The sequence below is a fragment of the Acomys minous genome (genome assembly GCF_964271855.1).
Source record: "Acomys minous genome assembly, chromosome: 14".
NCBI classification, from domain to species: domain Eukaryota; kingdom Metazoa; phylum Chordata; class Mammalia; order Rodentia; family Muridae; genus Acomys; species Acomys minous.
The window spans coordinates 59,884,086-59,907,178 of record NC_140496.1 but is presented as its reverse complement, the minus strand read 5'-3'; positions in this window follow the sequence as shown (position 1 = coordinate 59,907,178).

The window sequence follows — 23,093 nt, the reverse complement described above, 5'->3', positions numbered from 1 at the left end:
AGCCTGTGACCTGGCAGGGCCAGCTGCTTGGTGACTACTCATTAGCAACATCAGCATCAGAGCATGCCCGCTGGGTCCAGATGTTGATTAGTCACTGAGTCCAGATGTCCTCACAGAGATCAGGCCGGACTCATCCGATTCTGTCTGAAGTGGCATTGTGCCATCAGTGGCCTTGCTACTCCGGCAGATGCCTCTGTAGCCACTGGCCTGCCTCTGCACACATAGCATGCTGGGGTTGATGCTGTGAAGATGCCTTTGCTTGCCTGGGTTGGTTTCCCTGGGCACCAAAGGCTCAGGGTCTGTCTTATGCTGCACTGTAGCCCTTTCATTCTCTCAACAGCTTGATGAAAAAGCTATCGTGAGCCAAGTGCTGTTTTGGACTCGGTGTGGCCTGGGCATCACAAACAGATCAACGCTGAGAGAGGCAGATACCATCTTGGAAGGCTGTATAGGTTTAAGTCTGGCCTGGATACTTTCTCTACCTTGTTGGAGCATCCCTGGAAGGATCACCATCTATCCCTGAAGTCAGGGAGCCTCTTTTGCATTTCCCTGCCATTCCTGCAGCCCCTGCGCCCCCTTGCTGTTCACAGGCACCGCCTTATAGTCCTTTGCTTGCTGTACGTGGGGATTCCTTGCAGCCGCTTAGATGAGAGACTGTGTGCCAACTCATGTTATGAGGACAGTGGGCGAAAGAGAGTTCAGGGTGCCCTGGGCATACTGAAGCTATACTGGGCTGACACAGCTATCTGAAGATGTCCCAGGAGATGAAGCCAACTTGTTCCCAAATGACAGCCAATCAGAAACCACCCCTTACATTTGCTCTGCCTCCGTCTTTTCCTGGTTTCCGTTCTCTTTCACATCTGACTCTCTGGAACCATCTTCCTCAGATACAGTTTCTAAGGACCCAAACCAGAGCATCATGTGGTAGGTATGACGCAAGACAGACAGAGCGTGGTGGTCGGGGCTGAGGCAGCGCTGCCGTGACTTCTGCCTTTCAAGTGAGGAGCATGTTTCGATGGAGACGAGTTGCTGAGGAAGAGGGCTTTGCGGGTGGAGCAGGAGGACTGGCTACAGTCGGAGCAAGGGCACTGCGGCAGAGCCATGGGAGAAGAGGTCATGGAGGTGGAGTGGGTCACTTTAGTTCCTACAGGGCACAGGGAGGACTCCGGAAGGAGTGGAAGCTGCCTGGATTTGAGCCGCGGCATGTCTTAGCATCTGGGTGAGGACTCCTGTCAGAGAGGAGGCCCACATCCAGTGTCTGTTGACTTGAAATAAGACATGAGCTGATCTGCCACACATCTCCCGCAGCCACCCCCTGCTCCAAATCAGCACCCTGTGACAGAATCCCTAGACCCACAGAGGGCCAGAGCCGGACTTGTGTGTTTCTAGCCATGAGCTGAAAACAGATGGAAACAAAATGCCAGCATTAATCTGAAAGGCATGTGGGAGCGGCGAGATCAAATGGGAAAAGAGGATGGATGTGTTTTCAGCAGGCCTGTGTGTTCCCTTCAGAACCAGATTGTGGGAAGGCAGCTGAACCAGCCTGGTGCCTCATGACAGCAAGGGGTTTCTGCCTGGAGCTGGCAGATGGGAGAAGAATGTCCGTCTTCCCCACTGTGAAGGGTGGGGCAAGTCCTGTGAGAGCTGGCTGGTTGGGAATGCACACAGGAAAGCCTGCCATTGTGTGTGTGTGTGTGTGTGTGTGTGTGCGTGTGTATGTGTGTGTGTATGAGGGGGTCTGTGTGTATGTATGTGTGTATATGTATGTGTGTATGTGTGTATGTATGTGTGTGTATGTGTGTGTATGTATGTGTGTGTATGTGTGTGTATGTGTGTGTGTGTGTATGAGGGTGTTGGTGAAGCTCCTATGGTGGAGTTCTTTCAAGTTTGAGGTCTGTGGATCACACTTTTTAGGCCCTTGGTGGGTCCAGTGGCTGCTTCCTTCACCATCACAAAAGCCAACAGAGTGTAGAAAGGCCATAAGCAATTAAGTTTACTTTCCCTAGAGGATGGTTCTCAACCCTTTGATATATGATTATGTGTTTATTTGCGTTTGTAATTTAAAAAAAAATTAAATTACATTTATTTGTTTACTTGGCGGGACACACGCCACAGTGCGCATGTGGAACCAGGGAGTCAGTTCTTTCCTATCTTGTGGGTCCCAGGGACAGAAATCAGGCCGTCAGCCTTCTTAGGAAGCACTGTTACCTGCTGAGCTGCCTTGCCAGCCCTGTGTATGTTTTCTAATTGACATATAAGTGAATGCACATATTTATGAAGTATGGGTGATTTTTCAATGCACACACACACACACACACACACACACACACACACACACACACACGTGTAATGATCGGATCAATAATTGACACAGTAATCTCCTTGGGTAGCTATTGTCTCTTTGTGTACAGAACATTCAAATTCTCTGCACAAGCTATTTTCAAATATCCCACTACCTTTTCTGTTATAGCTCCCTTACTGTGTTATAGAACATTAGAAATCGCCCCTCACAGCGATTGTACCCTACTGTACCCTGCACCTGCCAATCATCTGCTCCCTCCCGGTCCTTTTTTTTTTCCCATGCCTTTCTCAGAGCCTGGTAATTAGCATCCTAGTCTCCTCTGTAATTTTCATATAGAAGTGAGAACTTGTAACAGTTTCACTTGCCTGGCTTATCTCACTTAACATAGTGCTCTCCAGTTCCATCCATCTTGTTGCACACAAAGGCTTTGATTCTTGTTTACAGCCTAATAGTATCGCATTATATATTCATTTCATGTTTCCGGTCTTCAGTCATCCATGGATGAACACTTAGGTTGATCCTATCTTTTGGTGATTGAAAACAGTGCTACAAGAAATGGGCATGCAGCTATCTTTTTTTTTTTTTGACACACTTGTTTTAATTCCATGCTTGACTCCTTTCTTTTCTACCTATCTTTAAAAGATTATACACGAAAGAGAAGGGTGGCAGCGGGGGCTTGGGGTAAAGTTCTTAAAGCCTAAATGAGGAAGCAGGACAATGGAAACATCCTGGACTTTCTGTCTAACATGGAGGGATATCTGCTTCCAAATAGCATAAAAGAAGTGAAATGTAATTATATGAATCCTGTTCCTCTGGGGGCCATGGGCTATAGGGAGAGAAAAAAAAACATAGGCTGGCGGTGGTTTTAGGGTCTGAACTTGACATGCTATGGGTAATTTATTTAAAGGCAATCTAGAGACATATGATCAGGCCAAGGGAGATGACTGGGCTTTCTGTCAGGAATCTCGCTCGTTAGTCTTCCCAGTTACCCCACCAGAAGAAAAGACGCTCGCAGACATTTTCCAGACATGACCACACAAGTCTTTGGAACTTAGAAAGTATTGTTAGCAACCAGTGAGGAAAGAGTCGGAGTTCTGTGACAGGGAATAAGGTATCACCTGATTCTGTAGGTGCGAGCACCTCACAGACTGGCCCAGCCAGCTAGGCAAGAGTACGTCTCCATGACAGTTATGCTCAGCTTTCCGGTGGCCAGGTGAGGCCACAGGAGGCCCTGCTGTGTAGCCAACCTCAGCTGTCACCTAGATCTTCTAGGAGCCAGAGGAGCATATAATAGCCAGAATACGTGCTGCTTTATTTTATAATTATACTTTTAAATACTTTAATCATTATAATGTAGTATAGCAATATAGAGATCATCCATTCAAAATTTTAATAATATAATGTGAAATCCCACTACTATATCTTCAGTTATGGAGGGGTGGTATGGCCCCTTGCTAGACAACTTATTGTCAGCCAGGAATGCACCCATAAGACCCAGAAAGAGCTCTTTCCGGCATTTCAACCCACTGTTCTCTCCCATCCCACAGGGGTGTTTGTTTGGGAGGCACCCCTTCACAGTAGTGGGCCATCCCAGCTCCTCGGCTGCCGCGTGGTTCTTCTGAACCAGGGATGGCAATCCGCATTCTACACAAGAGATGTAGCTCTGCCTAGGCTCACATTTCAGCTAAGGATGACTTTCATATTCTTTTAATGATCTGAAAAAATAATATCCCATGGCATGGGGAACACTTTATGAAATAAAAATCTCACTGCTCATATATTATAAAGTTTTGCTGAAACATACTGGGCTTGTTGAACCATCGTCTATAGCTGCTTTTGTTTGGCAACGGCATAGTTAAGGAGGTCAGAGAGAAACTGTTTCCTGTTTGGTCCTCTGCAGAGGGAGGAGGTGAAACAGAGACTATCTACCATCTGGCCTCCTGTGAGGACATTTACTGATTGTGTTCTGAGCCATGATGCCCATGTTGGTCTGAAAACTGCTCATTTTTAGACACAGTCTTTATTCTTCCCACTGATCCACTATGTTAGCATTGTTCTCACTTCTTCCATCTTCCTTTTCCTTTTCTTCCTTGGCATGGCTGCCATCCCATCATGTCTGCCATCTCATCAAGGCTGCCATCCCATCAAGGCTGCCATCCCATCATGGCCGCCATCCCATCATGGCTGCCTGCCACTGCATGGCAGGGAGTAGGGATGGAGATGAGGACTGTGGCAGAGGAGGGGAAAAGGTCTCACACTGTAGGGTCATCATGAGGCCACCAGAACTTCCCTGCCGCCAGAAGCATCTTACGTCTTTCTTGTCCTTGTAGGTCATAATGAGTGAAATGCAGACTCAGCTTTTCACTTTGAGCTTACTGTAGTCTTTTTGTACGTAGCTTTAAGAAAGAACTTTTGGGAGAATGCGTACTCTATCGTGCCACAAAAGCTTTCCCCACGATGGGGACAGAATTCAAGCTACAGAAGGCATGCCAGCGATCACATACTTGTACCATCGGCCCATCCGTAACTCAATCATTCCTGCTGCTTTGACCGTCCTAGCTCTGTTCTCCCTGCCTAGGAAGCAACCCTTCTTCTCCACCTGTTTATACTCTGTAAGGGGATTTCATCCCCCATGAAGCTTACCCAGACTGGATCTGTAGCAAATTCTCTCGAAGAACTAAATTCTCCCCTATTTGCTTCTCACCAGGCTCTTGGGATCCTTAGAGATAGCCCTGCTGTCTGGTTTCCATCCCCTTATATCTGCTCCATGATCATTATCCTATGGCCAATACCCTATATGGGCTAAGCTTCTCCTGACTGGTCATAGGTGGCATCTAACTGCAGCTGGGCTGTCTTGCTCAAATCCTTCCTCTATAGGGTTCTAGAAGGAGTGCCAGAATGGAAACCGAGCTTCTTTAACTCCCATCTTCCCAGCTTTAAATTCTTCCCCCATCTCTGGATGAAGTGCATAAAATCGTGCTCAGCTCTAGATCCTGTTATGTTCTGGCAAAACACAGCCACTTGAGTTCTAGAACACGTGGTTATGCACTCTATCCTCTCTGTCTGGCCTCCTTTCCCTAAGCAATTATAGGCCTATGTTCAGTGCTTAGCTCAGTGGCTACCCTTCAGAAATCCTCCCCAAGTTTCCTTCTTCCATGGCCAGGGTGGCTAGGCGTTCACCATCCGTGCTCTTATATGGCTGTCTGTACTGGATAGTTTTATGTCAACTTAACACAAGCTAAAGTCATTTGAGAGGAGGGAACCCTAAGTAAGAAAATGCCTCTGTAAGATCTGGCTCTGGGCAAGCCCTTAGGACATTTTATTAATTATTGATTAATGGGGGAGAGCCTCAGGCCACTGTGTACAGTGCCATCCCTGGACAGGTGGTCCTGGGTTCTATAAGAAAGAAGGCTGAGCGAGCCATGAGGAGCAAGCCAGTGAGCAGCACCCCTCCATGGCCTCCGCATCAGCTCCTGCCTCTAGGTTCCTGCCCTGTTTGAGTTCCTGTCCTGGCTTTCTTCAGTAACAATGCAGACGTGTAATCTAAACAAACCCTTTCCTCCCCAACTTGTTTTTTGGTCATGGTATTCCATCATAGTAATAGAAACTCTAAGTAAGACACTATCTTTGCTGGCCGCTGTGGTGCTGTCGCAGACACAGGATCCTTCTCAATCACGCTTTATTGGGAGCATCCTTTGAAGCTGAAGCAAAAGACCCGAATGCCTGCGAGCACGCCGCTTAAATACTGTCTGGATGTGGCGTGTCAATGTCTCATTGGTTACATTCGGATGCCTCATTAGCATGCCTCATTAGCATGTCCCATTAGCATGCCCGCAGATGAGAGGCTGTGTTGGAGTACTTCATTTGCATACCCCTGTCGGGAGGGGTGCATTGAGAGGGCTTATGCCTGCGCATGTGCGGAGCTGTAGCAACTGTAACAGTTGCCACCAAGTGGTAATGGTCGCTGCCAGTATCGGGTGTGGCCGTGCCTTACATGGTGCACTCCTGTAATCCCAGCTCCCAGGGAGACAGAGGCAGGAGGATCTCTGTGAGTTTGGAGCCTGTCTGGTCTATAAAGTGAGTCCAGGACAGCCAAGGCTGCACAGAGAAAACCCTTTTTCAAAAAAAAAAATAACAAAAAAGACACTACTTATGACTATGACCGTCATGCTGTGTTGTAGCTGTTTTCATGACTGCTTCTTCCCCCACTGCACTGTAGTAGGAATGGAGGCCAATTTATCTACTATTTTTGCTTTGTTTTGTTTTTTATTTTCTTGAAGTGCTGGGAATGAAACCAGAGTCTTGTGTGTGTCAGAGAAACACTCTACTACTGAGCTCCATCCCTAGTGCCCTCCGATCTGTCTTCAAAGCCCTGTGCTTCTTGTGTCTCTGGCTTACAGCATGGATGGAGTATCATGGTTGATGAAGACGCAGAACTTGACGATACATCTCTTTAAGGCAAGGTGGGGTTTGCTACCTGTTCATAACTGTACAACTTGGCCCAGTTCCTGTTCTCAGGTGATGGAGACAATTCCAGGTTACTGTTCTCTGTGTTAGAGACGCTAAGCAGACACTTGGCCCAGCCTGCATTTCATAGCAGGCCTAGCAACCCCTGCCTGCCTGCAGAGCAGTCATGGCTCACACCAGAGGATGAGGGTGATGAAAATGATTGCAGGCTGCATGGTGGCTTCCTGTCCTGGTGTCAAATACAGACGCTCTAATACTCAACTCTGCAGGTTAGTGCTATTCTCCACTAAAGAAACCGAGGCACAGAGTCCTACGTGGTTCTCAGAGATCATACGGAGTCTTTGTGATTCTGTGATTTGGACCCCGGCCTTTTTTATTTCAGTGACCTTTCTCTATGAGGATCTCTTTACTTGTCTATAATTTAAATCCAAGCAACAATAATCAAGAGGAAAGGTAGCAGCTCGTGTTTTAGAGGAAGAAGGAAAGAAAGGATGGAGAAAAAGGGAAAGTTTAACCGTAACCGTAATACCCGAGAAATAATATACTGCTTGAGTTTGCCCTGTCTGCCCTGTCTGTCCATATGTGTACGCAGAAGACAGCATAGCATGCCATGGGGAGCCCCGCCCCATCCTCTGGACAGTACATCAAAAAGCATTATCTAGCGTCTGATCACAGCCTTCATAGCTGTAGTTTTAATGACTTGTGCTTCATTGTGATCTCAGCGTTGTTAATAGGACTCTTCCGATTCCCAGGGCGCCCGGTCCCTTCCCCTTTCTGTCCTCTGCTCTGTCAGGGCATCTGGCCTTTATTGAAGGCAGCTGTAAACAGAGCACTCGTCTTGGTGCCAGAAAAGTTGGACTGAGTCCCAGATCTGACAGTAACTAGTTGTGTGACCTTGGGCACGTCAGGTTCATTCGGTTTCGCGCTCCTCCCCTGGTCTGCGAGCACCTTTACGGTAGGGGTTGCCATTACGCTATTTCCTCACATTTGAATGTTGAGGATGAGCCCCGCCCATGCATGCTTGATAAAGGCTCTCAAATGCCTCTCTTCAAAATCATATAAATAAGCCTCTTCCATGATATGGCAATTACGTGAGGCTTTATGCATACACGCAGGCATACACACATTTACTACACATGCATGCTCATATACACACAGTGCAGTTGTAAATCATTATACAAATATAAGTTACTATAACTATTATAATTGCTGGGTTTAGGCAATTCACATAAAAGTCTATTCAATTATGTGGAAGAGCAGCCAGCTTCCCGGCTGAAAGTTGCATCTTTCATCCAGATGTTTGGCATCCTATAGGCACAGTAGACCACAGACTTAAAGGAATCATCATTCGCTGTTTACATTGAGCCGTCTGCCTTTCCTCATTGTGATGTTGTCTGCCTTGACAGCGGAGACTACATGTGCGTAACTCGCTGGCTGCAGCACCACGCTCAGCCAGGACTTTAATAAGTGCACTTTGGTGTGATTAGAATAAGGAATGTGGGATGGGGCAAGTTCAGAACCAAGAACATGGTATTTTGTAAGCACGCATGCTAACGGGCGCCTGGGGGTAGAAGCTGCTGGAATTGGTTGTGCATTTGCAGAGGGAAGGTTTCCATTGCCCCCCAGGACAATGGCCCTACAGAACAAGAAGAAAAATTTCAGGGGCTTGTGAACCAATTGTTATCTCATCTATTCTTATAATAACAATCTTTTTCTACAACAAAGTCCTAAGAGCCAAACTTCCTTCAGCATCGACATAATATTAGCATTGTAATTCTGAGTATTAACAGGGATTAAGTTGTTTTCAGGGCCAGGTGACTCAAAATACAAGCAATGTCTTGGTTACTCAGAACGCTGACAGAAATAAAATGAAATTCAAAGCAACCGTGCACTCGGGTAAGTTGAGTTTAAAGATTAAAGAGTAAATAGTGAAAGATAGCTCTTCTGCTTAAGTGACAAAGTAAAATTGGGCTTAGTTTTCACAGAAATATATTTCCTGGTATATGTTTGCTACAAAGTAGAAAAACAATAACTAAAACAATAAACAAAATCACACTTTGGGGGAAAGATTTTGAGGTGTGTGATAGTAAAGTCCTGTTTGATCTTATGGATGTAGACGTCTCAGTTAGGGTTTCTACTGCTGCGGCCAAACTTCAGGACTAAGAAGGAAGTTGGGAAGGAAAGGGTTTATTCACCTTACATTTCCATATTACTCTTCCTCATCAAAGGAAGCAGGACAGGAATTCAGACAGGACAGGAACCTGGAGGCAGGAGTTGATGCAGAGGCCATGGAGGGTGCTGCTTACTGGCCTGTTCCACTTGGCTCACTCAGCCTGCTTTCTCAGAGAACCCAGGATGACCAGCACGGGGACGGCACCATCCACAATGGACTGGGCCCTCCCCCATCAATCACTAATGAAGAAAATGCCTTACAGCTAAATGTTATGGGGACATTTTCTCAGTTAAATTCCCTCCTTTCAGATAACTCTAGCTTGTGTGTCAAGTTGACGTAAGACAAGCCAGTGTAGTAGATAAGAGTCTGCTTCTGGTCACGGGACAGTACATTGAGCGAACTAACTTTCCTATGGACAATAGCCGTGCCCTTTCACAAAGCCGCTGGAGAGCAACGCCAAGGCCAGCAGAAACTGGAGGAAGGACAATCGAGTGAGAATAGGACACCTGAGCAGATGACTCAGGGGTAGGTGACAAAACGAAGCAGAAAGTTCTAGGCTTACTGCCAGGCGGGGCCAGAAGACAATGGGACTGGCCGACATTGCTCCAACCTAGAGAGAAAAATCTTGTAAAGGGAAGCTGAGGTAAGGGAAGCCCAAATTCTTCCTGTCTATTGTGCCCAGTTAGCACAGTTTCTCAGAAGCAGACATGATAAGAAGCCTGCTGAATATTTGCTCGAGCTGTATAAGCAGAGAAATTCCAGACTAAGTGGCTGAAAGGCTATCCTGGATCCCTGCAGCAGAGAACTAAAGTTCCTCAACTAATTTCCTGACTTGAGCCACTGTATGGGCACAGTACCCCTTGAATGAAGGGGAGGCCAGATTCCCTGCTAAACTACCCAGAGCTTTTCTTCTATCCTTTCCCACACTGGACTATGGGTAATTGTACATCAAGGACAAGGTTCGGGGCCTGCTGATACTGATCACATGCACCCCTAAGCAGCAAGGCGTATAGCCCCCCCCCCAACCAAAGTAGAGACTTGGTGTTGGCCTTGCTTCTTGATCGGGTGGGAAGTTTCCCAGGAAAGGGAAGGGTATCCTGAGACAGGAGAGCCCAGGATCCACACAGTTCTGAGGTGGGACAGTGTCCCAAGGGTATCCTGAGACATGGGAGCCCAGGAAACACACAGCTATGGGAGGAGACCTCCTCAGCAGAGACATGAAGCTCCCAAGGAAGGGTTGCCCAAACCCCTGAGGAGCTGAGGAGCCTAAGTGCTGCTTCCTTGTTTCTTCTTCCTTCTCTTCTTCGTTGCTTCTTCCGATGAGAGAGTCACACCAGGCAGTAAGTCTCTTCAAAGAGATTTATTGTAGGGGCGAATCCAGGAGAGCAGAGGCAAGTCCAGGAGTGACTGCCTCTGCTCCCAGGAGGAGACAGCAGAGAACTGGGCAGACACAGCCTTTATATAAGGCATTTTATGGGGCGGAGCTTTCTAGGACAGAGATTTCCAGAGTGAGGATTGGTGGGATTTCAAGTCCTGAGCTAAGGGGAAGCTTAGGGATTGGTGGGTTTTTGTTTAGCCTTTTCACTTAAAATTAGCATAAATCTGGGCGGGGTCCCACTGAGGGACTGAGGATGGCTTTTGTGACAGATAGAGGCTGGAACTGTCAATTTGATACTTAGAGGGATGTCGAGGAGGGTAAGAGGCTTACATAGAGTTGAATTCTAAACTAAACAAAACAACTTTCCTTAACTAAACTATGAACTTACACTAAAGGGTCAGATGGAGTGGCTATAGTTTATACATTGTTGCCACAAAGATGGCCCTGGAGTTCGCAGATCAGCTCCAGTTGAAAAGGCCTCCCTTGTCCTGAGATCCCAAGCAGCAGCAGTGGTAACTGAGGCCTCAGGTGCTGCCGCTTTCTCTGTGGCTTCATCTCCTCAGTTTCTCCAGGTGTCTGTTCTCAGGTCCCCAGGCTGTGGAGATTTATCCTTAGCCACTGTGGAATCCTGAGGTGTTGTTGTCTGGAGGTGTAGAGAGGCCAGCAGCACAGCCTTTCAGGGACCACAGGTTGTGGCACCCAGGGGAGTTAAAGAGCTGAAGAGGGGGGAACCCAGGGAAAGATATTGGGGGAGTCCAGAGGCAAAACTTGAAGCTGCCCAGCCTGGCCGCTGGAGTTCCTCGGCAGGGGCTGGGACACTTGCCTGCAAAGTCAACAAAGTATGCAAAGTAAACAAAGGGAGGCTGGCAGGGGAGGCTTTCCCAGCCTCAATAGCCAGCACTGGCGCAGGTCACGTTATTGATGAGTTTCAGCCAAGGTCTCACTCACAATAGGTCCAGTGGGTCTGCTAACTCATCCTGTGGTTACTTGCCCACACCCACAAGGAACAATTGCCATCTATACACTTATTGTTGGCCGAATCTCTACTTGGTTCCCAGACCTGTGAGTGAGGGTTCTTACAGTTAGAAAGGCAAATAGAAGGCATTCAAAATAGCTCTACCTGGGAAAATAATGAACCAAAATCAATACCACGTCCCTGGAGAGAGTACAGAGATTAATTCTCCATCAGGGACTTGAAAGATGCAGAGATGGTGGTCCCCAGCACATCACCTCCACGTAACAGAGCTCTTAGCTCATGTGCTCCCCCAGACTGGGTGGTACTTGAGGTGTCAACAGCACATAGGGGTGTTAGTTGGAGCCCTTGGCAGGCCCCTACAGGTGAGTCACAGTGAGGGCCTTTACGATTTTGAGGCAAGGCCCTTCTGACACCTCCAGACATTACTCTCCCTTTGAGAGACAGCTCTTGGCCTGCTATGGGATCTCAGCGGAAACTGACTGATAAATGGAAGGCAACCAAGTTACCATGTGACCCGGAGTGCCTATAATGGAGTGGGTACCATGTGCCCTTTTAAACCATAAGCTTAGATGTGCACAGCAGTAACCCATAATCAAACGAAAGTGGTGTATGCTTGATCAGTCCCCAGCAGGTACTGAAATGTGTATATAAGTTACACAATGGACCAAATGTCTATGGTTCCTGTTTCTGCTTCAGTATCTTTGGTCCCCATACAGCCTTATGGGATGTGTTCACTATTAATTTACTGAGGAAGAGAAAGCTAGAGCCTGCTTGGTAGATGCTTCTACATGGTATACAGGCACCTACTGAATGTGGAAAGATTTAGTCTTGCATCCCTTTTCTTTGGACAACTCTGAAGAACAGCAGGGAAGGAGAGCCTTCCCAGCAGGAAGGACTCTGGGAAGTATACATGGCTGTACATTTTAACTGGAAGCGAAACTGCCAGATATATGATTATATACTGATCCAAAGGCTGCATCCAATGGTTTAGCTGGATGGCCAGGCATGTGGAAGGAGCGTGACTGGAAAACTGATAAAAAAAAAAGACACGTGAAAAGAGGTGAACAAGGACACTAAAGGGGCAGAGAACGTGAAGATATTTATGTTCTATTGTCAGTGTTTATCAAGAGGTGACTTCAGCATAGGGGGTCAAGTAGGTAGGATGGTCTGTCCCATAGACAGCAGTCATCCTCTTTCTCTGGCCATACCTACCATTGCCCAGTGGGTACATGAACAAAGTGCCATGGTGACAAGGATAGAGATTGTGTCTGAGCTTATTAACATAGTCTTCTACTCATCACAGAGGGCCTGGCTGTGGCTGAAGCTCAACACTAGCAGCGGAGATCGACACAGTTTCCCCAGGGTGACCATGAAGCAATCACTAAGCAGTAGTAGCTTGCAGGCTGTGGCAAGGTTCTCTGGAAGGCTGTGTATAGTCCAAATCAGTGTCCCGTGCACATCAGTGTCTCTCATAGTCAAGCGTCACAGGTCCATGAACCAAGGGCTAGAAACGGAATGGTACCTGTGATGGCTAGGCTTGGTTGTCAACTTGACTACATCTGGAATGAGCTAAAATCCAAAAATGGAGGGCACACCAGCGAGGGATTTTTTTTTGCTTAATCTGAAGCAGGAAGATCCATTTCTAATCCCAGTCTTGAGATGGGAAGACACGCCTTTAGTCCAGGCCACACCTTCTGCTGGAAACCCATATAAGGGCATAGAAGAAGAAGAAGAAGAAGAAGAAGAAGAAGAAGAAGAAGAAGAAGAAGAAGAAGAAGAAGAAGAAGAAAGCGTTTGCTCTCTGCCTGCTTGCCCTCGCCTTGCTAGCAAGTCCATTCCTTCCCTGGCTTTGCAGCCAACTTCTCTAGGATTCCAGTTGTCCTACTGAAGTCCAGCTGAGACATCCAGCCTCGTGGACAGAGCAGCTACTGGATTCTGGGACTTTGCATTCACTGCCAGCCATTGTTGGAATAGCTGGACCACAGCCTGTAAGTCATTCTAATAAATCCCCTTTATGTTATATATATATATATATATATATATATATATATATATATATATATATATATATATATATTCTATAAGTTCTGTTGCTCTAGAGAACTCTAGTACCATGCCACTCAGCCCCACCACCTGGTGACCACTCTCACAGTTTTGCTTCTTGATCCTTATGCTCTACTGCCCTACAAGTCTTGGTTCCAGAGGAAGGAAAGCACCTATCAAGAGATTCAACAGAAATTCTATAGAACTGGAAGCTACAACTTCCCCCATGACACTTTGGCTTCTTGATGCGCTTGAGCCCACAGGGAAAGGTTTTACAGTGGTAGGAAGGGTGATCGGTCCAGACAGCTGGAGGAAGCTGGGCTGCTGTTGCATAGGTGAGGTAAGAAAGAACGTGCCTGGAGTGCAAGAGAGTGCTTAGCTTTACTGTGCCGCTGGTTTAAAGTCGATGGGAAACTCCAGCAATCCGGTCGAGGTGTTCTGATGAGTGACCCACACCTGTTAGGATGAGTAATCTCACTAGGTAAAGAGCCAAGAGATGCTGAGATGATTCCTAAGGGTGGGGAGACTATGGGGGGGGGGTGGTGAAAACAGGAAAAGTAGTTATAAACACTACAGCCTGTGACCAGTCAGAAAGGAGGAGCTTAATTGTCATGAGCTTTTCTTTTTCATTTTATGAAGAATATTTTATGTACATACATACATATATATATATCAATCAGAGTTTCATTATATTTACATTTACATCATATCGATTACAATTTTCTTTCCCCTTCTCCTCCTTTGCTATGTAACATAACATCAGTTGAATTATTGCTAGTATTTACCTGTTAAATTGGTAGTATTATATTTGCTATGGCCTATCAAAAGAGTAAAGCATTCCTCAAGGGAGTCTGCCACATATTCTGGGGCAACAACTCGGGCATCTATAGTGGTGTGTGGGATGGTGGCACCATGCCAGGCAAAGGGATGGCGTCTTGTTATCTTTATTTGGAAACTAACCTTGCCGGTTGGAGATCAGGCTGAGAGGGTGGGGCTTGGGATGGCTGTTCTTGGTTGCTGACTTGATTTAGAATCACCTGCGAGGCACACTCCTGAGCATGTCTGCGAAGGTGTCTCTGGAGTGGAATAACGGAGAGGGTGTGACCCAGTGGCCAAGATATAAATAGATGTGAGGACCAGCAGTGTGCATGCACACACCTCTGTGAGAGCTGTGATGCCCTCCTGATATGAGACTTCAGCATCTTTGGTATCAGTGTGAGTTCTCTATAAGCACCCCCCATGGGGTCCTCCAGGCTTTCAGCACCTCACAGAGACTGCTCAGATGTCCAAACTCCTGGACCGAGAAGCTCATGGGTTCCCTGCCTTTCTGGCACACAGAAAGGCTGTATCTTGTAAGCACTCAAGTCCCCATCTGAAGGCTGATACTGCCCCACCCCCATTGCGTTCCCCTAGAGAACCCTGCCTAATGGGGATTAATGCATCTGACCTTAGACAAGAGCTCAGAAAAAACCAGTGGAGAAGGCTAGTTGGAAGGATGAAGGAACAGAGCTTGTGTCCAGCCACTGCCAACACAGAGGAACAGACCCAGAGGAGCTGAGAAAGAACGGGGAGAAAAAGGTACAGAAAAAGTCCCAAATTTGATGAAAGAATATAAACTTACAAATCCGACATCTAGAATAGTGAAACACACCAAGAATATGGAATAAAAGATAAAACACTGGTTTCAGTGTTGGAAGGAAAAAGAAAAAAAAAAAAGCACACACGCTCTGCCAGCCCAGATTTTCATACCCAGCTAAAGCTTACCTCAAAAGTATAGGCAAAGTGAGGACATTTTTGATGCAGAAAATATGAGTAAAACAATTTGCTAGGATATAATTGTAAAACATTCTTCAGATAGATGGAATTTAGACTGCAGAAAAGAATAAAAATCTTAAGTTTGTAAAGGAACATATAATACACTGATTATTTTCTCTCAGTTTGTTCTGGACATGATGGAGTAATAGACTTACCTTATCTCCATAAACAACTAGAAAACAACCATATTCTTAGTGGTGGACACAAGAGAGCATGGGCTCTAGACTCCTGAGAGGAGGTGAAATCTGTGAAGGCTCTCCGCTTGTAAGCATAGTCTACACCAGTAGCTCTCTCTTTTGGGCTGCATATCAGATATTTACATTATGATTCATAATAGTAGCAGAATTACAGTTATGAAATAGTGATGAAAATAATTTTATGGTTGGGAGTCACCATAATGTGAGGAATTATATTGAAAGGTTGAAGCATTCAGAAGTTGAGAACCACTAGTCTAAACTAAAACATAGCTCAAGAGCCTTGTTTGATCATGCATGATACAGAGACCAGAGTCCAGGGGACTGGAGATAAACAGGACCCATGAACAAGGTGCGGTAGTGGAAGAAGCTAAGTAAAAAAAGGAAGCAGAAATCTGGGTGGGTGCCCAGCTGCAGCTTTGATGGGCGCTACAGTGCACATACATTGAGTAAATACCCACAAGCAAAGGGTAGATATCACACAGGCCCAGGAAGGAACTAAGTTCCAACCAGCTAGAGTAAAGATTTCTTGTCTGTCAGAAGACTTAATAAAGGACAATGCTCATTAAAAGAGCAGCTATTCCAGAAAAGGGTCCTGGTGTACATTAAAAAAAAGGCAAGACATTTGAGGACAAGTTCAGAAAGAAGCAAGATCATCAGAAAGTATTCCAACTTCCTGTGGAAACAAAGCATCAATTTCCTTTTGAAAAGGCAAGAAATTGAGATGTGCAGAATTAATAGTATCCAATAAACCATGAAATCTTTTTCAGATGCAACAAGAAAAAAAAAAGCATGGACAAAAAGACAGAGCAAATTGTTGATAGAAATGAACTGGAACATGGAAACACTAATAGAAATGACAATCACGGGAGGACAGCGCTCGCTTGCGATGTGTTCAGACGGCTTGAGAAAACATTGACAGAAGAGGTAGTACAAAAAGGGGGAAAACCGTATTCTTAGAATAGGAGTAGGAAAATACATCATGTGGTAGGAAGAATTGTTGGATAGAACTCATTGAAGATACACTAGGGGAAAAAGACTAACCTGGAGCCATATGATATAAACTATTCAATTAGAATCACTAAGGGGCTCGGGGGAGAAATGGAGCCTTAGCAGCAGGCAGAGAGGCTAGCATCAAGTTTTCTCATGGCAGACAAACACAAAGGTGGTAGCTTTGCTTCAACCACATCAGTAACTGCAGTGGATGAAAACGGAACAAACATGTCAATTATAGAGGCTATGCGACTGCACACAGATGCAAGTCCTGAACATAAGGCGCCTGAAAGGAACTTGCTTTAAAAAATGGCATGTGGTGGGGGCGGGGTGTATGTCAAAGGTAGAGGAATGGCACAGGCGTGCTAGAGATCATGCCTATATTACTATAGGAATGAAAAGTGCCACAGCTTCTCTCGAAAACAGTAGGGGCATGTGCTGGAAGATTTTTGTCAATGACACAAACTAGAGTCATCTGGTAAGGGGATCCTCAGCTGAGGAGTTGCTTCCATGAGATTGGCCTGTGGGTGCATGTGGGTACACCTGTGGGTACACCTGTGGGCACACCTGTGGGTACATCTGTGGGTACACCTGTGGGTACACCTGTGGGTATACCTGTGGGTACACCTGTGGGTACATCTGTAGGTACACCTGTGGGTACACCTGTGGGTGCATGTGGGTGCATGTGGGTGCATGTGGGTACACCTGTGGGTACATCTGTGGGTACATCTGTGGGTACACATGTGGGTACACCTGTGGGTACATCTGTGGGTACACCTGTGGGTACATCTGTGGGTACACCTGTGGGTACACCTGTGGGTGCATGTGGGTAATCTGTGGGTACACCTGTGGGTACATCTGTGGGTACACCTGTGGGTACACCTGTGGAGCATTTTCTTGATTAACGATTGATGCAGGTGGACACAGTCCACTATGGGTGGTGCCATCCCTGGGCAGGTGGTCCTGGGTGGTATAAAAAAGTAGATCGAGGAAGTCACGGGGAGCAAGCCAGTAAGCAAAGATCCTCTGTGGTCTCCACCTCAGTTCCTGCCTCCAAGCTCCTGCCTTGGCTTCCTTTGGTGATGGAGTGTGACTGACAAACCCTTTCCTCCCCAAGTTGTTTTTGGTCAGTGGTTTATCACAGCAGGAGAAAGCAAACAGGGGACTCCCTCTAAAATCAAACATTCTAAACAAGAACATCCTGAAAACCCCTATGCTCAACAAAATGCTTAATGGAGGAAAGACACAGACCTTCTCAGTGTGGTAGATTGAAAAAAATGCTCTTCTTCACTAGTTCTTGTCAATATTTTACTACAGCCCACTAACAACACAATCTTATGCATCAAAAATCCTAAGAAATCTCAAAAAAAGAAAAGTAGAAAAAGTCATGTGTTTAGCAAGGTCATAAGAGTTAATACTTAAATTGTTAAAAATAAGGTATGTAAAGTTAACCGAAGCTTTATAAATTGGAAAATGAAGTATGAATGTTACCATTTAAAACCTACCAGATTGTGAATGCTAAGGGATAAATAACTATTATTGTGTAATGAAAACACCAAATGTTGCTTAGTGAAGTTAAAGCTCTTGATAAATTGGGGGATAAATCATGTTCCTGCATTATGAACCTCAAGACTGATAAAGTGGCAGCTCTTCCTAGTCATTGGCTCGATGACAGTCTATTGAAAATCACAGAATGCCCTTTCTAGTTTATACACCCTCTTGTGATTGTTTTATGAAGCAGCAAATGATTTAAGTCAACATAATTCTTTTTTATCAGAGGGAAATGCTTAGAGCATTAATAGATAAGAAATTGAGAGTTATTGTCAAGGTCTAGGGACTAAGTCTGTGATGTTGATGGAGGATGAAGAGAACTCAGAATTAGACCCACCCGTACATGGCAAACTGCTCTCCGATAAAGAACCCAGGTCAACCATTTAGAATAGGACAGTCTTTACAAGAGAGGGGTTGGACAACTGGATGCTTATTTAGGAAGAGAAAGCCTTAACACTTAGTTCTTATACACTTTATCTTCAAAGAAATCATGGATTTAAAAGTAAAAATTTAAGATATAAATCTTCTACCAGGACCCTACAGGGGATCTCTGTAAACCAGGGAGAGGAAGCATTTATGAGCAGAGCATAAAGCTCTTGATCTATTGAATTGTTAAAGCTGTTTAATTTTCATCAATACTAAAACCTCTTGTTTTTTATCTGGCAGCATGGGCAGGGAGCTGGAGAGGGGGAGGAATATAATCAAACTATTTTGAATAAAATGCTCAAAAATTAATAAAAGCATAAGACAAGAAAATTAGAGTCAAGCCACTTATTGGAAGAAAACATATCACGTGTGTCTGAGACAAACAATCAGAGACTCATCCAATCTATCTGTAACATAGAAAGAATTTTTACAATAGAAAAACATGCAGCCCAATAACATTTTAATAGACATTTCACAGAGGAAGACAAGTCAAGGCCTGCGATCAGAGAAAGGAGCCGTTTTGTGATGGTAAGAAGAGGGTGCCATCATGAACTCATTAGGGAAATATAAGTCAGAAATATGCGATGGCAGAAAGTTCAGATTTTTGAAGTAAAAACTGACAGGACTAGGAGAAAACAGACCAATACCCATGATCGATGTCACTTTAAAATAGTTCTTGAGGCTGGAGAGATGGCTCAGAGATTGAGTGCTTCCTGCTCTTGCAGAGGACCTGAGCTGGGTTCCCAGCATCCACAGGGGCAGCTCACAACTACCTGTAGCTTCAATTCCAAGAAATCCGATGCCCTCTCCTCAGCTCCTCAGCCCTCTGCACTTGTGATGCATTCACACTCATAAAGGCCCACACACATGAGCATAATTTAAAAAAGAGATTGTGTGTGTGTATGTGTGTGTGTGTGTGTGTGTGTGTGTGTGTGTGTGTGTGTGTATCTGTGTGCTATATGAATCGAAGTGCAGGTGCTTGCAGAGGCTAGCAGAGAGTAGCAGATTTCCCAGGAGCTGGAGTTTCTGGCAATTGTAAGTCACCCAACGTGGGTGCTGGGAACTTAATGCACTACTCCTAAACCCTGAGCCATCTCTCCAGTGCCTAACCACAATTAAAAAAAATCTTTAAAAAATAAAATAGTTCCTAATCAGAATTCCCTTCTTTGAACATTCGCAATACGTGTTACTCTGGGGTAGCCTTTTGTCCTCAAGGACTAGCAGGCGATTCTGTAATGGAGGGAGATCTGAGGTCCGGTTTTGATGATGATGATGAGCTTTCAGGAACTTCACTTAGTTATCCAACAAGTACATATTAAGCCTTAGCAAAGGCTACAGATTCCCAAGAGGCAGAGGGCATGTGCTTTCTGGGCTTGTAGGTTTCTGATGGAGCACACAGGTGAGAATGCCTGTTCATGCCACGTGGCTGGCAGAGCAATATGGAGATGTGGCAGTGGCCAGCAACCTTCGCTGTGGTTAACAGTTCAACCCTACATAGCAGTGAAGACAGATGAACTGGGACTATCTCTTTGCATAGGGTTGCATATGTTTAATTTATAAAAGCAGACTGACTGCTGCTCTCTTGCCTGGTTTTGAGGCCTACTCTGCAGGAAGGAATTCACGTCCTGTGCTGTAAATGTGGCTAGCTTTTATGGCTAGGGAAGCCTTAGGCTCCAGAGAGAATTCAGTGAAGTTGTTTTACCAAGTGGTCAGGATGTCAAAACCCCTTCTAAAATTGATGTTTGTGTCCACGGATTTGTGCTGCTCCCGACTTTGGCCACTGAAGGTTCTTATTGCAGTGGGTAGTGGTGTGGAGAGCTGCGAGGTGCCGCGCCTTAATATGGCGTAGGCTTCCGCTTTCCGCCATCCCGACGGCGAGCGCTCTCTAAGATAAACAAGTCCTTATATGATAAAAGGCTGTTCAAGGGTAACTGGTGATCTGATGACGAGCAGTCCTGCTCTGACGCAGACCTATGAGGAGGTGGCACCTGGCATGAGCTGATTGGCCCTTGAGTTGTACTTAAGCTTGGCCCTTCCCTTCTTCGGGGCCATTCCCACTGAGCTTAATCCTGAGTAAAGATCTTGGGAAGAAGTCTGGTTGTTGGCGTCTTATTTCCGCTGGACGGTGCGGCGCCGACATAGTGGTTAATGCAGAGTCTTAACAACCACTCAAAATGCTAAGAATGAGCAACCATGAGTGCTCAGCACAGAGGGTCTCGTTGTATTAGCTCCTCCCCTCCCAGGCATGGAAGAGGAGGTGAACAGAATGCAAGAGCAGGAGGATTGGGGGAGCACTTGTGGAATATTTGAAAAAAAAATCTTATAGCTTTGGCTGTCCTGGAACTTTACTTTGTAGACCAGACTACCCTCAAGCTCACAGAGATGTGCCTGTGACCGCCTTTCAAGTGCTGGGATTAAAGGCATGTGCCACTATGCCTGTAAATTTTCTCTGTCTTACATGATCACAATGTAACTAAATTGGAAGTCAATAGGAAAAATATTTACAGAAAACATAAATGCATGTGGAGACTGGAAAGCACTTTTTTTTTTTAGAGATTAGTGGGTCTTTAAAGAAATCAAGAAGGAGATGTAAAATTTTCTAGAATCAAATGGAAACAAAAACATAACTCACCAGAGTCTTTGAGATACAGCAAGAAGAAAGTGGAATTTTATAGCTAGCAATGACTACATTGAGTGATGAAAGAGAACTCAAGTATGTAGTCTAATGATGAGCCTCAAGGTCTTAGAAAGGCAGGAAGGCAAACCCAGGATTAATTGATGAGGGAAGACATCGATGAATGGAGGTCAAAAGAGCAATGCAAGGGATTTGTGGAAGAAAGCATTGGTTCTTGGAAAAAATCATCAGACTGACTAACTGTAGCCAATACAAACAAAAGAAAGAGAGAAGAATCAAATAAATAAAATTAGAGATAAAAGAGGGGTGCAACAATAAATAACATTGAGATCCTGAAGATCACTAGGGAATATTTGGATATTTATTTACCAATGAGTTAGAAAATATAGGACAAATACATATATTTCTACACCTTTGTGCCATGCTCAAATCAAGCAAAGATTTGGTTGGTAATGGCAACATAGACAAGTCTGTAATAAACTATGAAATCAGAACATTATAATAGCTGCAGCAAGATGAACAAGCCTAAACTGGATGAACTAGCTGCTGCATTCTGCAAGGCACTCAAAAAAGGGCTAACACCAAGGCTAATGCCAATGCTAACACCAATGTTAATGCCAATGTGCCTCAAACTAGGCCTTAGAAGAGAAGCAGAAGGGACACTTCTAAACTTATTTTACAAAGCCACAATTATCCTATTATCCAAACTTATTTTATGAAGCCATAATTACCTTAATATTGAAACTGATGAGGAACATAGACATAAAGGTCAAATTCAACAACGTATCAAAAAATCATAAACCATGACCAAATAGGTTTCATTCAAGGGACACAAGGATAGCCTAACATACACAAATGTAAGTCAAACCATTTCAACAGACATAGAAAAGTATTTGACAAAATTCAATATCCCTTCATGATAGAACTCCTGAAAAACCTAGGAACAGGATTGTATTTTGTACCTGAACATTGTAAAGAAACACACCTGGAGCCAACTGAATAGGGAAAACTGAAAGCGTTTTCTCTAAGGTTGAAAATAAGACAAGGGTCTCCCTTTGATTCACTCTTATTCAGTATGGTTCTGGAATCCTTATCCAGAGGAATAAAGCAAGAAAAGAAATTAAGAACTATAAATAAAAATGGAAAAAGTCAAACTACCATTATTTGCCAACAATATGACTTTATACTTAAAATTCCCCAGAGGCTTCATTAGAAAATGCCAACAGCTGATTAAAATTTTATCAAAGTTGCAAGATGCAAAATTAATGTGTAAAAATTAGTAGCTTTTCTATCTACCAATAGTTAATGTGTTGAAGAACACATCAGAAAAACAACCCCATTCACAATAGCCTCAAAAACAAAGCAAAGAACAAAGAAGTGGAAGAAGAAGAAGAAGAAGAAGAAGAAGAAGAAGAAGAAGAGGAGGAGGAGGAGGAGGAGGAGAAGGAGGAGGAGGAAGACAGATCTACCACTAGAAGAAGCCTGTATGATGCTGAAGAAGAAACTGGAAAAGACTAGAAAGACTTCCCATGTCCAGCAGAATTAATATTACAATAATGGGTATATTAATGAAAATAAGCTAAGATTCAGTTTAATCCCATCCAAACTCCAATGACATCCTTCACACACCTACAAAAGCAATTCTAAAAATCATGTGAAAATGCTGAAGACCCCCGTAAGCCAAATCAATACTGAGCAATCAGAGCAATGCTGGAAGTATCCTAACACCTCATTTCAAGTTATACTGTAGAGATATAGTAACAAAAACAGCACGATACTGGCACAAACTAGGCATATACACCAAAGAAATAAAATATATGATAAATGCACACACAACTGTAGCCATCTGACTCTTAATAGGGAGCCCGGAGAGTGTGTTGAAAGAATAACGTTCTCTTCAACAAAGATGCTGGGGATTCTGAGTATTCTTGTGCTAAAACTAGATCTGGTATTAGCCTTGTACAAAAAAACCAAAACAAAAAAAACCAAACCAAAACAAAAACAAAAACAAAAAAACAAAAACAACAACAACAAAAACCCAAACCCAAACCCAAAAACCAAAAACCAAAAACCAAAACAAAACAAAACCTAAAAAAATCCAAACAGATCAATGGCCTTAATGTAAGGCCTTCAACGTTGA